The 18,740-nt window shown below is 37.5% G+C and overlaps 1 long non-coding RNA gene and 1 pseudogene across 1 annotated transcript in view; one reads left to right on the top strand and one right to left on the bottom strand.

Annotated features, from left to right (window-relative positions):
- The window catches only part of LOC127494004 (uncharacterized), a 106,591-nt gene that overhangs the window by 32,702 nt on the left and 55,149 nt on the right, over positions 1-18,740 (bottom strand). The window lies entirely within an intron of this gene.
- On the top strand, positions 1,274-3,251 carry LOC100338670 (pyruvate dehydrogenase E1 component subunit beta, mitochondrial-like; annotated as a pseudogene).

Below are 18,740 nucleotides of genomic sequence, written 5' to 3'. Positions count from 1 at the left end.
GCAATTCACAGTTGTAGCATCACATGCCCAATTTTGAAAAACTGGTAACATGCTCAGTTGGTTGTTCTTGAAACTCAATTACTGCAGGTTTCTGAAAATACAAGTCTGACAGTTGAGAATTCCTTATGCCAAGGACATAAAATGCTAAATATAGAAGACAATTTCAAATTGCCTACTTGAATATTTTGCCAAACTATGTAAAAATATGCAATTGCAGAAAGCATTGTTTTTCCTCTCATCACTCTATGATGCATAAATGTCCATCTTCAAGTTAATTGAACTCACCTACAAGCTAATTAATTTTGAATTCAAATATTTCTCAAAAGATTTCAGATTGGCATATGAGCACTGTGGAATAATTGCATGTGTTCTCAATGCAAATTTTGGGACCAATAATCCTTAGAAATAAGAATATCTTTGTTTTTCTTGTGAATTATTATGACAAAATGTCCTGCTGTTGGAAAATAACCAAGTCCTTTGCTTTCTTCTTATTTTCTATTTTTCATACATTTCAATTAGTAAAATGAATTTTTATTTGAGCTTGTTTTGGATAAGCCAGAATATAGAGAAAAGGCAAAATATGAAAACTCTGTGGTTAACTGCATGAGGCAATTGTGTTTAACTATGATAATATCAAAATGCATAAAGATTTGCTATAAATAAAAAAGTGAACATAGCTCAAAGCATTTTTAAATAATCTATCTAATTTTATCAAAGATAATAGGAACTCTATTTTCTTTTTCAAATACATCTCAGTTGAATTAAAACTCTTTGGAAGCAGGGAGCATCTAATACCAGTGTATAGCTCAGTAGAAATTGATATAAGATAATCAGAATTTGTGACCTCTGAAGGATACTTATTCTCTCTAGGCCTAAAATCCTCAACTGTAAGACAAAGATAATAATATCTACTTTGTGAGGCTATAATATGTATTAAAGAGCTGAGCATCTGATTCATGATAAGCTTTCAATAAGTATTAGATTTATTTGTATTTTTTAGCTCTGGCTTTGTATAGAATGCTTTCTGAATAAAATGAAATATATTATATGTGAAATTGGTCTTCTGTATATAAAGATAATCGAAAATGAATCTTGATGTGAAGGGAAGGGGAGAGGGAGTGGGAGAGGGGAGCACTGTGGGTGGGAGGGAAGTTATGGTGGGGGGAGCTATTGTAATCCATAAGCTGTAATTTGTAAATTTATGTTCATTAAATAAAAAAAGAAATATATTATGTCCACACTAAGAAATCTTTATTACTATATATTCTTCTGCAATTTACATTGCTTCTAATTTCACATTTGAAATTAACCTAAACAACTCTTCATTTCTAAAATATGGAAAATTTGTGTGTTATTACAGCTTATTTAGGTGGACAAAATGTCCCACTTTATATCAGTATAGTTTGGTCAGGAAAATAAAGGCAACATCCACATTATAGGAAAAATAGATTACATAGAAATTGAGGTTACGTAAATATGAGTGGATGCAGCAGTGAAGATTTGGACTGTCTCTCTACGGAGAAGGGAAAAGTCATGTATTCCTGGACAATTTAAGAAACAGATACAGGTCATTAGGCAGCATTTAGAAGACATGGTGAAGATGGCGGCAGTTTCTGGGCTGGTGGTAAGATCATCTTTAGCAGGTATTTGGGCTGCTGGAAAGGCAATTTCACCAGACTGTGTTGGTAACACTGCAGGTAGCAGTTCATGATGCTAGAAATCAAGCTATGGATAAGGAGCTGGAAAGAGATGAGAAGGTATTTTTGCGAGGGGAAGAAGTTGCCTAGTATGATGGGACATATAAGTTAGTCAAGGCCTGTGGAAGAAATATAGAGATGAGAGGATCATAGACACTCCTTTATCTGAGATGGACATTGCTGAAATCACTGAGTGTGCAGCTATGGCGTGTTGTAGGCTATTTGTGAATTTGTGACCTTCAATTTCTCTATGCAAGCCACTAATCAGGTTATGAACCCACACGCCAAGACCTACTACATGCTGGCAGGCCTTCAGTCTGTGTGGACAGACTTCCAGGGACCCAGTGGTGCCTCTGTACGTGTAGCTACCCAATACTCACAATGCTTTGCTGGAAGTTATTGGTATTACCCAGGATTAAAGGATTGTAGCACCTGGAACTTAGATGATGCAAAAGGGCATATAAAATCAGCCAGGTGATGCTAGAGAAAAAACTGATGTATGGAGTCCCCGTTGAATTGTATGCCAAAGCTCAATCAAATGATTTTCTGATTTCTGTGGAAAAGGTCAAAGCATGAAGACAAGGGACACATATAACCCTGGTTGCCCCCTTCAAGAATTGTGGAGCACTGCTTAGAAGATGCAACAGTGCTTTCTAAAGAAGGAGTTGAATGTGAGGTAATAAATCTGCATCCCATCAAACCAATGAACATTGAAACCATGCAAGTCAGCATCATGAATACAAATCATTTGGTAATGGTGGAAGGAGGCTGGCCACAGTTTGGAGTAGAAGCTGAAGTTTGTGGCCAGTGCTGCGACTCACTTGGCTAATCCTCTGCCCACGGAGCTGGCACCCTGGGTTCTAGTCCCGGTTGGGGTGCCGGGTTCTGTACTGGTTGCTCCTCTTCCAATCCAGCTCTCTGCTGTGGCTGGGAGGGTAGTGGAGGATGGCCCAAGTCCTTGGGCCCTGCACCGACATAGGGGACCAGGAGGAAGCACCTGGCTCCTGGCTTCGGATCTGCGCAGCGCGCTGGCCGTGGCGGCCATTTGGTGGGTGAACTAATGGAAGGAAGACCTTTCTCTCTGTCTCTCACTGTCTAACTCTGCCTGTCAAAAAAAAAAGGAGCTGAAGCTTGTGCCAAGATCATGAAAGTCTCTGCATTCAATTTCCTAGATGCACCTGCTGTTCATGTCACTGGTGCTGATGTCCTTATCCCTTATGTAAAGATTATAGAAGACAATTCTATACCTCAAGTCAAAGATATCATATTAGTAATAAAGAAAACTAAATAATTAGGACAAGATTATCAAGCCATTAAAACTTCTTTAAAATACCTGGTAGTACTTTACTTGGATCGTACTGCAAGACCTCACTATTCATAAAATAATTCCTACAGCAACAACATGTGTTTTGTACTGGAAGAAGTTTAAACATGTCTGCATGTGGAAAATTCTCTACTCTCCTGCCCTAGACTCCTGCTTGCTTTTGCCTGTTACACTTGCCTTGTTTTTTGAATAAATAGAAAATTTTACCCTTTCTCACTAGGACAGATATGGATGTGGCAGTCTTAAAGATTTATCCTATATATATATTATATATATATTAAATAATATATATTATTATATATATATATATAAATATATATAATATATATAAATAATATATATAATATATATATTATTAATAATATATATTATATATAATAATATATATTAATATATATTATTAATATATATTATTTAATATATATATTATATATAAATATATAATATATATAAATAATATATATAAAATAATATAATCTATACATTTAATGTAGATTGTTTTGATAAGGAATAAACAAATTCCAACCTATGGGGGCAAAAAAAGAAACTGATACAACCCAGGAACTGGGCGTTGTGAAAAGATCTGGACACCACCTCCTCTACCACGATCTCAAGGAAACATGGCCTGGAAAGTCCAAGAAAGTGGCAGAGCCACTCTGTGGAAGCTTGCGGAGAGGTCAATAAACCAGCTGCATCCAAAGATTGGGACCTTCACAGGGTATCAGCCTGCACTTCACCCGCAGCTTTTAAATCTCACTGAAGTGCCTCTCATTGGCAAGTTCTTTTTGCTTTCTTTTTATTTTTTTTAAAGATTGATTTATTTATTTGAAAGTCAGAGTTGCACAGAGAGAGGAGAGGCAGAGAGAGAGAGAGAGAGAGAGAGAGAGAGAGAGAGGTCTTCTATCTGCTGGTTCACTCTCCAGATGGCCGCAATTTCTGGAACTGTGCCAATCTGAAGCCAGGAGCCAGGAGCTTCTTCTGGGTCTCCCACATGGATGCAGGGGCCCAAGGACTTGGGCCATCTTCTACTGCTTTCCCAGGCCATAGCAGAGAGCTGGATTAGAAGAGAAGCATCTGGGTCTCAAACCGGCACCCATATGGGATGCTGGTACTTCAGGCCAGGGTATTAACCTGCTGCACCACAGCACCAGCCCCAACCCCAACAAGTTATTTTTTGTTTAAGATTTTATTTAGTTATTTATTTGAGATGCAGAGTTACAGATAGAGAGCGGGAAAGACAGAGAGACAGGCCTCCCATCCCCTGGTGTATTCCCCAAATTGCCGCAACAACTGGAGCTGAGCCGATCTGAAGCCAGCAGGAAGGAGCATCTTCCAGGTCCCCCACATAAGTGCAGTGGCCCAAGCATTTGGGCCATTTCCACTGTACTCCCAGGTCATAAGCAGAAAGCTGGGTCAGAAAAGGAGCATCCAAGACACAAGCCAGTGCTGATATGGGATGCCAGCACTGCAGGTTAGAGGTTTAGCCTCCTATGCCAGAGTGCCAGACCTCATTGGCAAATTCTAACCCAGCACCACACAGAGAAGTGTGTGTGGGTAAAGGGAAATATGATCTTCAGCCTCAGAAGAGGATGATGATGGTGGTGGTGCCACATTGAAAACAATCAACCCAGGGCCGGCACCGTGGCGCAGCGGGTAAACACCCTGGCCTGAAGTGCCAGCATCCCATATGGTGCCAGTTCGAGACCCAGCTGCTCCACTTCAGATTCAGCTCTCTGTTGTGGCCTGGGAAAGCAGTAGAAGATGGTCCAAGTCCTTGGGCCTCTGCACCCATGTGGGAGACCTGGAAGAAGCTGCTGGATCCTCGCTTCAGATTGGCTCAGCTCCAGGCATTGCAGCCAATTGAAGAATAAATCATCAGATGGAAGACCTCTCTCTCTCTCTCTCTCTCTCTCTCTCTCTCTGCCTCTCCTTTATCTGTGTAAAATAAATATAAAAGAAAATCAACCCAGCACTTCCCATATAACATCCTTATTAATTCAGTAACTAGCGTATTGCTATAAACATTTTTAAGAGAATGAAAAAATCACACTTCCACCTAAACTAAAGCAATTTTCTTCATACACCTTAGGATATTCTATCATCTCTTCCCAAAAGGAAATAGATTTTAAAAAAACTTAAAACACTCTTCATTCCTTAAAACACAATGCAAGATATGTCTGTTGTCAAGAGGCAATATGATATAAGAACCTCAGTGTCAGAGGGACCTAGATTCCAATTCTAGCTATACTACTTGACTGTTGTGTGATTCCCAGGAAATAATATTTCTCTGAACTTTAGTTCATCCTACAGAAAAATGGGGAAACCCATCTTCTAAGATTACTATAAGGATTAATAATATCTGTGAAATTCAGTTCATAGTAAATGCTCAGTAAACACCAGTGTTAAAATCTGTTTTAAATGGCATGGACCAGTTAACGACTCTTGCTGATAAATTTTTCTCATGCTCACCAGCATATTAAATTACTTTGAAAAGCAATTGTTCATATATTTTCTTTTTTTAGATTTATTTATTTGAAAGAGTTACTCAGAGAGAGAAGGAAAGGCAGAGAGACAGAGAGAGAGGTCTTCCATCTGCTGGTTCACCCCCGAATTGGTCGCAACGGTCAGAACTGTGCCAATCTGAAGCCAGGAGCCAGGAGCCAGGAGCCTCCTGCAGGTCTCCCACATGGGTACAGGGGCCCACGGACTCAGGCCATCCTCCACTGCCTTCCCAGGCCATAGCAGAGAGAGGACTCAGAAGTGGAGCAGCCGGGACTCAAACCAGCACCCATACAGGATGCTGGCACTGAAGTCGGTGGCCTCCCCTTCTATGTCACAATGCTGGGCCCCCATATATGTTCATATTACAAAACTTTCTAAAACAAACATTGGCTGAAATTCACAAATTTAAATAACCCAATTTCATAATCCTTCTTAGGTACAAAGATTTTCTATATAACGCAATACAGAAGCAGTTGAAGAGCCAAGAGGTTACTGAAAAATCTAAGAAAACCGAAGGAAAAAGACAAATTATGCACAAGTTGCATGATCAGCTACTGAAAAAAAAGGAAATGAACTGTTTATCTAAAACAACAGCAATTTTTTTTGTATCTAAATTATGACCAGGGTGACTTCAGGGAGGAATCAGCTTCCCCCACTACAAAACTAACCCAAAGGTTTACAACTTTAATACTCTGACTTCATGTCAGGGCAGAAAAATCTCAATTCAATTATCCCACAAGAAAACATAAATTTGTTGACACTGGCAGGCTGCCGTAACACTATGAAAATTATAACTGCAGAAATAACAAGACTGAAAGAATACTTGAGATATAGCTCTTTGTAACTTAGATGGTTATTCTTTCATTTGCACAAAGTATACTGGAGATTTTTTTAACATTTGAACTGCAAACTCATCCACATTTAGTATATAATATTCAAAAAGGAGCCAACAATCCCAAATTTTAAGGCTGCCAACCACAAAAAAATTACTTAGCAAAACTATGATCTTACTTAGCCATAAATGATGCTAAGCTTCCTAGATATACATGGATTGAAAAAGCTCTCTACCCTAGGGATATTAACTATATAACGTGTGTACCAAGAGGAGAAAGGCAAAAAAAAAAAAAAAAAAAAAAACCAACAGGGTGAATAAAATTAACTCTTAAAATGCCTCAATTTTTATTCAGTTGGGGACATAGACCATTTGAATTGTCATTCTCTGAGTTAAAGCAATTCATTTTTAGCTTAGTGTGTAAAATCTCAAAAAGTGTAGGATGTTTAGGACTCCAAAAGTCAAGCCTGCACACCAAATATAGGTTGTATGGACAGATCTACAATAATTAATCTCAATACAGTATTTGCCTTAACACCAAAATACCACTTAAATTAAAAAACACTAAAATAGCATGATTTATAAGAAAAATTATGTCAGAATCATAGCATTCCCAACCCAAAAGCTTTACAACCACAGTTCTAACAAAAGAATAATTGGAATCTTCTCGGGATCATGGCATAGAGAAGCAGGCAGCTCAGCGTGGCCACAGACTGTTTCAGATAATATTATATGGACATATAAGCAAGTGTAACCAGCCTCAAGTCAACGTAAAATGAGGTACTATTTTTAAATTGTCCTAAAGTAGAACTGAAGGGGCTTCCATCTGTGAAACTGCCTGGTAAAAGGCTTCTGCCCTGATGCACAAGGTGGTTATCTAGTCCCTCTTCTGATTCTCATTGCCTAGATACAAGTAACACAAACCAATGAAGCATCCATGGTACACTGACATGATGTCACAGGTCAAGTTTATCCCACATATATTGCCTATGATTGGAATAGGTATCAAGCATATATACTATATGGTTGATCTGATGTTTTTATTGTACATTCACATAAAGGCATATTTGTCCACTCTATATTTATTTTCCCAGTTGATCTTTAGACTCACTTTAACACTTTATATTCATCCCTATGCCAACCTAACTGACTCAGATAAATGATTAATAATATTTAATTAGGAATAAAATAGTATTGCAATGAGAATATGTCATAATAAACTATAAGAATATTCCATGAGGTTAGGCAAGAGGAAGTTTTTAAAGGCATAGGATGTTTTGGGCTGGCACCATGGCTCACTTGGTTAATCTTCCACCTGTTGGGCGCCTGGTTCTAGTCCCGGTTGCTCCTCCTCCAGTCCAGCTCCCTGCTGTGGCCCAGGAGGGCAGTGGAGGATGGCCCAAGTATTTGGGCCCCTGCATGCACAAGGGAGACCAGGAAGAAGCACCAGGCTCCTAGCTCTGGCCATAGCAGCCATTTGGGGGGTGAACCAATGGAAGGAAGACCTTTCTCTCTGTCTCTCTCTCTCTCTCTCTCACTGTCTAACTCTATCTGTCGAATAAATTTTTAAAAAAAAGGCATAGGATGTTTACAAATAATAGTTTCTGGCCACAAGGATTAAAAACAATGGGAGATGCCAGGCTGAGGTTGAAGAGATGTTTGCTATGCAGACGTTTTTGCAGAGTATTTTTTGTGTAACATGGTCGTGGTCTTTGTGCTAGGTTGTAGTTCTCGCAGAGTCTTTGGTGATACAGTTGCTATCAGGCAACTGTACATAAAAACCCTTCTTTACAATGTCCTGCCTTTCTTTCTTTTTTTTTTTTCTTATTGCTTCTTTTTTTTAAACTTTTATTTAATGAATATAAATTTCCAAAGTACAGCTTATGAATTATAATGGCTTCCCCCCCATAACATCCCTCCAACCCGCAACCCTCCCCTTTCCCACTCCCTCTCCCCTTCCATTCACATCAAGATTCATTTTCGATTCTCTTTATATTAAGAAGATCAGTTTAGCATACATTAAGTAAAGATTTCAACAGTTTGCTCCCACACAGAAACATAAAGTGAAAAATACTGTTTGAGTACTACTTATAGCATTAAATCACAATGTACAGCACACTAAGGACAGAGATCCTACATGAGGAGTAAGTGCACAGTGACTCCTGTTGTTGACTTAACAAATTGACACTCTTGTTTATGGCATCAGTAATCACCCTAGACTCTTGTCATGAGCTGCCAAGGCTATGGAAGCCCCCTGAGTTCACCGACTCTGATCATATTTAGACAAGGCCATGGTCAAAGTGGAAGTTCTCTCCTCCCTTCAGAGAAAGGTACCTCCTTCTTTGATGAGCTGTTCTTTCCACTGGAATCTCACTCGCAGATATCTTTCATTTAGGTTTTTTTTTATTTTTTCCCCCAGAGTGACTTGGCTTTCCATGCCTGAAATACTCTCATGGGCTTTTCAGCCAGATCCTCATGCCTTAAGGGCTGATTCTGAGGCCAGAGTGCTATTCAGGACATCTGCCATTCTATGGGTCTGCTGTGTATCTCACTTCCCATGTTGGATCGTTCTCTCCCTTTTTTATTCTATCAGCTAGTATTTGCAGACATTATTCATGTTTATATGATCCCTTTGGCTCTTAGTCCTATCATTATGATCAATTGTGAACAGAAATTGATCACTGGGACTAGTGAGATGGCATTGGTACATGCCACCTTGATGGGATTGAATTGGAATCCCCTGGTATGTTTCTAACTCTACCGTTTGAGGTAAGTCAGCTTGAGCATGTCCCGAATTGCACATCTCTTCCCTCTCTTATTCCCACTCTTATATTTAACAGGGATTACTTTTCAGTTAAGTTTCAACACTTGAGAATAACTGTGTATTGATTACAGTATTCAACCAAAAGTATAAAGTAGAACAAACAAAAAAAAATACTAAGAGGGATAACGTATTACGTTGTTCATCAACAGTCAGGGTGAGGGCTGATCAAGTCACCGTTTCTCATAGTGTTCATTTCACTTTAACAGGTTTCCTTTTTGGTGCTCAGTTAGTTGTCACCTGTCAGGGAGAACAAGTGGTATTTGTCCCTTTGGGATTGGCTTATTTCACTCAGCATAATGTTTTCCAAATTCCTAACAGGGATCACTTTTCAGTTAAAATTTAAACACCTAAGAATAATTGTGTGTTAATTACAGAGTTCAACCAATGGTACTAGAACAAAAAAAATACTAAAATGGATAAAGTATTACATTGTACATTAACTGTCAGGACAAGAGCTGATCAAGTCACTGTTTCTCATAGCGTCCATTTCACTTCAACAAGTTTCCCCTTTGGTGCTCAGTTAGTTGTCGCCAATCAGGGAGCTTATTAATTTCTACCATCTTTATTTCATTTGATATTCTCTTTGTAACTTCTTGATATAGATACTTGGCTTACTAATGTTCCAAACTTTAATCTTTTGAAAATATTGAGTTAAGGCTCCAAATGTTCCTCTAACACTACTTTACTCATAAGTCTCAACCTACATATGAAATATTTCACTATAATCATGCTTTATCATTAATTTTCAACTATATGGAGGTTTCCTGTTTTCGTGGATATTTACCATAATTGCATTGTGATCAGAGAATCTCTCTACTTTTTATTTCTATAATTTGTTTTGTTTTGTATTTGGTTATTTATTTTATTTGAAAAAGAGAGACAGAGTTCCCATTCATTGGCTACCTCCCCAAATATCTGTAACAGCCATAATTAGGCCAGGCTGAAGCCAGTAGCCAACAACTCAACCCAGGTTTCCTATATGGGTGACACTAGTCTCTAGAACTTTTGCCATCATATGCTAATTCCTAGGATGTGCATTATCAGGAAGATGCAATTAGGGATGAAGCAAAGCTAGGACTCAACCCCAGGTACTCTGATTAGGATGCAGGAGTCCCCAAGTGCAATTTAACCACTGCACCAAAAGCCTGTCCCAATCTCTATATTTTTCTGTCTTCCTCAAGTAGGGCGCATCCTGAGTTCCTTCCACTTCACACCCTGGTTCTAATGGAAATCTTACCTTCACATTTCCCTCTCATCCCTCAAATCTAGCACCATGCAGTGGAACACCTGTGATAACAGAAATGTTCTCTATCTGCACTGGCCAATACAGTAACCCATGGTCACATGTGGCTATTGAGTCTTTTTTTTTTTTTTTTCGACAGGTAGAGTAGACAGTGAGAGAGAGAGAGAGAGAGAGAGAGAGAGAGAGAGAGAAAGGTCTTCCTTTGCCATTGGTTCACACTCCAATGGCCGCTGAGGCCGGCACACTGCGGCCGGTGCACCACGCTGATCCAAAGGCTGGAGCCAGGTGCTTCTCCTGGTCTCCCATGGGGTGCAGGGCCCAAGCACCTGGGCCATCCTCCACTGCACTCCCGGGCCACAGCAGAGATCTGGCCTGGAAGAGGGGCAACCGGGACAGAATCCAGCGCCCTGACTGGGACTAGAATCCAGTGTGCCGGCGTCACTAGGCGGAGGATTAGCCTGTTGAGCCACGGCGCAGGCCGGCTATTGAGTCTCGCGTGTGAATAACATAACTGGGGAATTAAGTTTTTTATTTTAATTAACTTTAAATTTATATTTAAAGATGACTACAATGACCATATTTGACAGCACAACTGGAATAAGCCCTTCCTCTCTGTCAGGCAGCAACTGGTCAGGAAAGAGTTATTTAAATGGAGAGAAAACACCATAAATAATTATTAACTTAGTTCAAATTTGTTAACTAGAGAAACAAGTGAACTCTTAGACAAATAAAATTAGCAAAGACAGGAAGCAGCTGCTATCCATAGAGCTGAAGGAACAAAAGGGTCTAGAATATTTGAACTTAAAAGCTTGGAGACGACGGGAGAATCAAAAGCTGACACACTCTTTTATTGGCCTCTCCATTCTTTCTTCATCTCTCACATCCCCTTTGCCTGATCTTACTTGGTCTCTGGGAGAAAAGGAAAACCAAGAAGCATGCCTCTGAGAACCTTCCAGTATTCACCCTGATCATTGATGGAAAACAGAGAAGTTCCTGTCAATGTCTGAGAGAAAAAAGAAAGGAGCAAAAAGTATTCAATAAATAATGAGATTGGAAGATACATCTGCCAAATTGTTCACATTCTTTTGACAAAGACACTGCTTAGAGAGAATTTTTTACCGAGAGAAACAGCACAAGTGCAATGATAAGTGCTATGAAGCTTTGAACTGGTGAGAACTGGAGAACACATGCCTGTCTAAAGAGGGCAGCAGCTTCCCAGGCAGCCATAGACTATGACTCAGTAATGTGAGTTCACTGTTCCCAGATCTTCTAATTTTTTGAGAGACGCCAGAAATCTGGATTTTTATGTGAAACCTTCCAATTTCCAAATATTGGCTCTAAAAAATTTAAACACTGTACAAGCCAAATGAAACATGACTGCAGGCCAAATCCAGCCTGTGGGCCTTGGTTTGGGACTTCTGCAGTATAGCATGCAGATGAAAGGGGATATGCAGCAGTAGTATATGCACCTCAAGATTCCCATCCATGACTCATGGGAAAGAACCAACTAGTTCAATGTCATGCAATAACCCTAATTTTAATGCAGTGTTGGTGTCTTTTGAGGGATTTGTTGTTGTTCCCTTTGTAGTTTCTTGTTCCCTTGCTCCCTCTTTTTTGTGGTTGTTATCATTGATGATGTTAAGACAAAGCCAACCTAACCTAACACCATTAGCCCCTAGCATGCTCTCTCACTCCAATGTGGAATTAATTTAAAATGTGCACTTTGGGGGAAATAAACTGTAGAAATCAAACATATAATCATTATTTTGTGGGTTTGGCATCTGCTTCAAGACAATTGGCATCTCTTTACTTTTGTTGCAAGAGCGAGAGTCCATCAGTGAGGCATCTAGCAGGATATGCAAACTGAGAGCAAGTAGAAATAAACTAACACAAATAAACACCAAATATATACTTATATAGGTACATATATACATTATAATACAGTACAGTAACCTATGACATCCCATGGCCTTTAGCACAAACTTCTGTATAGTCCTATTACAAAATGATGGAACATATAACAAAACAAAATGTATAGACATTAAAACTAAAATTAGAAGTTTTATGATACATGTTGACATTTGTCAAACCACTCCATAGGTTTAGGTATTAAAAAATATTTTATCCGATACGGAAATTTCATGCATATTCCTAAGTCACATGGAACAAACATTTTGACTTGTATGGTATTTGTATGGTCTTTGCCAAGCTGTTTTGATTTCTTTTGGTACAGATGAATCCATAAATAAATATATGTATATACATTGTGTAAATTGTGTCACATGTTTTTGAGTACTTTGCTTGCTCTTTCTCATCAGAAATAAATCACTACAAAGGTCCACATTTTAAAGGATTCATAAATGATGGATTTCATCAAATACAATATTTTTCTTCTTTCTCTCCCTTCATCTAACTCAAATATTCATACATTATTTCCACTACCACCAAATACCTGTACTGCAGTTTGCTCTTATAAATGAGGGGCATTGCAAGTATTGGGAGCATGATATGTTGCCTCTTAAAACTTGATCTTAAGAATGGGATTGGAGTGGGAGATGGGATGGTTGTGGGTGGGAGGGTGGTTATGGGGGGAAAAGCCACTATAATCCAAAAGTTGTACTTTGGAAATTTATATTTATTAAATAAAAGTTTAAAAAATAAAAAAAATCAAAAAAAACTTGATCTTTATATATTTAAGCTTAAAGAAAAGATATTCATCTACTAGAAATCTAGAAAATGGCATCTTCAGGTCTTTATTATGCTCTACATTTGTAGCTAGCCCTCTGTTGTTATTTGTCTCTAAGTCCTGCATGCTTCAGTCAGTAATAATAATAATTTCTCAGGCAGAAAGACTCAGAAAGGAAAACACAATAGGCCTTTAGAATACGACAGTATGTAACACTATTTTGATACACAAAAAGAAGAGTTTCTATTCAGAAGATTACTTTGGTTTTAAAAATTAATATTAACAATGTGAACAAATTCATAACCCTAATTGCTTCCTAAACTTTAAATTCAACACAAAACCTTTACCCCAAGTATTCCTCCAAAAGAATGTTGTCACTTTTAAACAGGTTTATGAACACATTAAAATCAGTTATTTAGATTTACTAATTTTTGCTTCAAAATAGTTTTAAATTAACAAGATATAAATTGTGAAGTTGTATAACATGTTCCCATATATCCCACACTTACCTTCACCAAAAGTTAACATCTTATTTTAGTATATTTGCCATAATCTATAACCCATACCAAGCTTCCTCTATTTTTAACATCTCATATTAATGTAATTTATTTGTCACAATTAATGAACTACGTCCAGAGTCCTCTATTCATTTAATCCAAACTCCCTCTATCCCTCTCACTTCCTCCAGATTAGCAGTAATTAATATTGTGTTCAGACTGAGTTTTCTAGCTACCAAATATGAGAAAGAGCATGCAGTATTTGTCTTTTTGCATCTGATTCATTTCAGGTAACATATTACATTCCAGTTCCATCCATCTTGCCAAGAATCACATAATTGCATTCTTCTTTGCATCCTAATAATATTCCATTATGTTTATATACTACATTTTCTTTATCCATTCATCTGAAGAGGGACATCTTAGTTGATTCCATGTCTTGGCTGCTGTGTCTGTGTTGTTATAGAAACAGTGTCATCGGTATCTCATTGACACAAAGATTTCATGTGTTTCAGATAAATTCACAGTAATAGAATTTTTGAATCATGTGGCATTTCTATTTCTAGCTTTTTTTTTTTTTTTGAGAATCTCCAGGTACTGGTGCTGTAGCATAGTGGGTAAAGCCTCCGCCTACAGTGCTGGCATCCCATATAGGTGCCAATTCAATTCCTGGCTGCTCCACTTCTGATCCAGCTTCCAGCCAATGCACCTGAGAAAGTAGTGGAAGATGGTCCAAATCTTTAAAAAAAAAAAAAAGACTCTCCATGCTATTTTCCATAGTGGCTACACCAATTTATTTTCCCAGCAATAATGTGTAAGATTCCCCTCTATCTATATCTTTATCAGCACTTGTTACTTTCTTTTTGATAGCCATTCTCACAATGATTACTTGGTATTCCATTGTGGTTTTGATTTGCATGTCCCTGATGTGTAGTGATACCAACATTTTTTCACATATTTGTTGGACATTTGTATTTCTTCTTTAGACACAGTTCAGAAATGGGGAAATGGCCTGGATTGGTTGTTTTTTTCCTTTGTTTGTTTTTGTTTTATTTTTCTGTTGTTCAGCTTTTTGAGTCCCTAATTAATTCGGGACCTCAAACCTTTGTCAGATAAGTAGCTTGGAAATATTTCCCCATTCCATCAAATGTCTCTTTCTCCATACTGATCAATGTTTTTTGCTTTGTAGAAGCTTTTAAGTTTGATATAATCCCATTTTTCTAGTTTCGCATTTGCTGCTTTTGTTTTTGAGGTTTTCTAAAAGAGATCATCGCCTCCACCAGAGTCTTGAAGTATTTCTCCCTTTGTTCTAGGAATTTCATAATTTTAGGTCTTAACACTTAGGTCTTTGATCCATTTCAAGTTGATTTTTGTATATGACTATAGGTATGGGTCTAATGTCAATCTTCTACATATGTATTTCTAATTTCGCCAACACCATTTATTCATAAATCTATCCGTTTCCTAGAGTATATTCTTGGGAAAATTGTTTAAAATCAGTTTCCTATATGTATATGGATTCTGGGTTCCTATTCTGTTCCACAGATCTATGTGTTGGCTTTTATGCCTGTATCATACAATACTACATCATTGCAATATTATTTGAAATCAGATACTATCGTGCTTCCAGCTTGATGCTTTAGCTGAGGATTATTTTAGCTATTCTGGATCTTTTGTGGTTCCATATGAATATTGAGATGTTTTTTCTAATTCTGTGAAGAATTTCATTGGTATTTTGATAGGGATTACATTGAATCTGTAAATTGCTTTACGTAGTATAGATGTTTTAATGATATTAATTCTTACAACACATGAACAGGGAATAACTTTTATATGTCCTTGATGATTTCTTTCATCACTGTTTTATAATTTTATTATAGAGCTCTTTCACATCTTTGGTTAAATATATTACTAAATAGTTAAGTTTTCATAGCTATTTTGTATAAGATATCTTTCTCGGTTTCTCTTGAGATTTTACTAAATTGATTTATTATATCTAACAGCTTTTTGGTGGAGTATGTGGATTTTTCCAAGTACAAAATCATGTCACCAGCAAACATGGATATTTTTATTTCCTCTTTCCAAATTGACTCATTCCTTTCTCTTCCCTAAGGGTTCTTGCTAATATCTTCAATGCCATCTTAAATAAGAGTGGCAAAAGGTGACACCCATTTCTTGTTCCAGATTTTAAGGGAAAGGCTCTCAACTTTTCCACATTGAAGATGATTTTGCCTGTTCCTTTGTCATATAAATAGCTTTTATTATAATTTTCAGATATATTCCTTCTATACATATTGAATTTTATCCAGTAGTATTTTGCATCTACTGAGATGATCTTATCATTTTTATTCTCTATTCTATTGATGTGGTTTACAACAGTTGTTGATTTGCAAATGTTGAATCACGTTTGCATATTAGGGATAAATCCCACTTGATCATGATGTATGCTGTTTTAATGTAGTGCTGAATTGTTTATTAATATTTTATTAAGAATTTTTGCATGCATGTTTATCCTTGATGTTGGTCTGTAGTTTCTTTTGTATTATATTTTGTTTGGTTTTAAAATCACAGTAATGCTGGTCTCATAAAGAGAGTTTGACAGAGCTTCATTCTTTTTTTAATATTGTGTAAGAGTTTGAGTATTGTAGTCAGTTCCTCTTTAAGCGATTTGAAGAATATAGTTGTAAAACCGTGAAGTCTTGGACTCTTCTTTGATGGGAAATTTTTAATTATCAATTCAGTCTCATTACTTGTTACAGGTATGATTAGATTTGTATTTTCTTAATATAATATTGGTAGGTTTTATGTATTCAAAAATTTATGCATTTCTTCAGGGTTTTCCAATTTGTCAGCGTATAACTGTTTATGGTAGTTTCTTATGGTCCTTTATATTCTGTGGTATCGGTTATAAAGTCTCTCTTTTCAACTTTAATTTTATCTATTTGAGCTCTTTCTTTTTTCTTTGTTAATTTGGCTAAAGTTTTCTCTTGCTTGTTTGTCTTTTCTAAAAACAGCTTTTCATTTATTTTTGCATTAGGGGGTTAGTTTTATTTATTTATGCTCTGACCCTTAATATTTCTCACCCTCTGTTAATTTGGAGTTTAGCTTGTCTTGTTTTTCTAAGTCCTAGAGATGCATCATTATATTATTTGAAATTATTTTTTTTTTTATTTTTTACAGGCAGAGTGGATAGTGAGAGAGAAAGAGAGAAAGACAGAGAGAAAGGTCTTCCTTTTGCAGTTGGTTCACCCTCCAATGGCCGCTGCGTCCGGCGCACTGTGGCCGGCGCACCGCACTGATCCGTTGGCAGGAGCCAGGTGCTTCTCCTGGTCTCCCATGGGTTGCAGGGAACAAGCACTTGGGCCATCCTCCACTGCTTTCCTGGGCCACAGCAGAGAGCTGGCCTGGAAGAGGGGCAACCGGGAAAGAATCCGGTGCCCCGACCGGGACTGGAACCCGGTGTGCCGGCGCCGCTAGGTGGAGGATTAACCTATTGAGCCACGGGACCAGCCGAAATTATTTTATTTTTAATGTCAGAACTTATTGCTATAAATTGCCCTCTTAACACTGCTTTAGTTGTATCTCATGGGTTTTGATATTTTATGCTTTATTTTCATTTGTTTTGAGAAACTCTCTTTTAAATTTTTTATTCATTGGTAATTCAGTAGCATGTTGTTCAATTTCCGTGTATTTGTAAAATTTCTATTATTGTTCTTAATGATTTCTGGTTGTATTCCTTTGTGATCTGAGAAGATATACAATATTGTTTCTATTTTTTTTTTCAAATTTACTGAGATTTTATTTGTGGCTTAATATGTGGTCTATGTCTTTTATAGCTACTGAGTGAAATGTTCTACAAATGTCTTAAGTGCTTAAAGTATGATTCCTCTCTGATTTTTTTTAACTTTTATTTAATGAATATAAATTTCCAAAGTACGATTTATGGATTACAATGGCTTCCCCCCCATACCGTCCCTCCCACCTACAACCCTCCCCTTTCCCACTCCCTCTCCCCTTCCATTCACATCAAGATTCATTTTTGATTATCTTAATATACAGAAGATCAACTTAGTATACATTAAGTAAGGATTTCAATAGTTTGCTCCCACACAGAAACATAAAGTGAAAAATAGATGATTTTTTTTTAATGATGATGAAATCAGATCAGACCTATTGTCATGTTTAATCCCAGTGAGAGTCAAGCTGGGAGTTGATAATTTCTTTTTTTTTTTTTTACAGAGGATCAGTTTAGTATGCATTAAGTAAAGATTTCAACAGTTTGCACCCCCATAGAAACACAAAGTGAAATATATTGTTTGAGTACTCGTTATAGCATTAAATCTCAATGCACAGCACATTAAGGACAGAGATCCTACATGAGGAGTAAGTGCACAGTGACTCCTGTTGTTGACTTTACCAACTGACACTCCTGTCTATGGCATCAGTAATCTCCCTATGCTCCAGTCATGAGTTTCCAAGGCTATGGAAGCCCTCTGAGTTCTCCGATTCTTATCTTGTTTAGACAAGGTCATAGTCAAAGTGGAGGTTCTCTCCTCCCTTCAGAGAAAGGTACCTCCTTCTTTGAAGACCTGTTCTTTCCACTGGGATCTCACTCACAGAGATCTTTTGCCAGAGTGTCTTGGCTTTCCATGCCTGAAATACTCTCATGGGCTTTTCAGCCAGATCCGGATGCCTTTAGGGCTGATTCTGAGGCCAGAGTGCTATTTAGGACATCTGCCATTCTATGAGTCTGCTGAGTATCTCACTTCCCATGTTGGATCACTCTCCCCTTTATTTATTCTATCGGTTAGTGTTAGCAGGTACTAGACTTGTTTATTTGCTCCCTTTGACTCTCAGTCCTTTCATTATGATCAATTGTGAACTGAAATTGATCACTTGGACTAGTGAGATGGCATTGGTACATGCCACCTTGATGGGATTGAATTGGAATCCCCTGCTATGTTTCTAACTCTACCATTTGGGGCAAGTCAGCTTGAACATGTCCCAAATTATACATCTCTTCCCTCTCTTATTCCCACTCTTATGTTTAACAGGGATCACATTTCAGTTAATTTTCAACACTTAAGAATAACTGTGTATTAATTACAGAATTAAACCAGTCATATTAAGTAGAA

The sequence above is a fragment of the Oryctolagus cuniculus genome, chromosome 4 (genome assembly GCF_964237555.1).
Source record: "Oryctolagus cuniculus chromosome 4, mOryCun1.1, whole genome shotgun sequence".
NCBI classification, from domain to species: Eukaryota; Metazoa; Chordata; class Mammalia; order Lagomorpha; family Leporidae; genus Oryctolagus; species Oryctolagus cuniculus.
The sequence above is the reverse complement of the archived record's forward strand: the minus strand, read 5'-3'. Positions and strand labels throughout refer to the sequence as shown.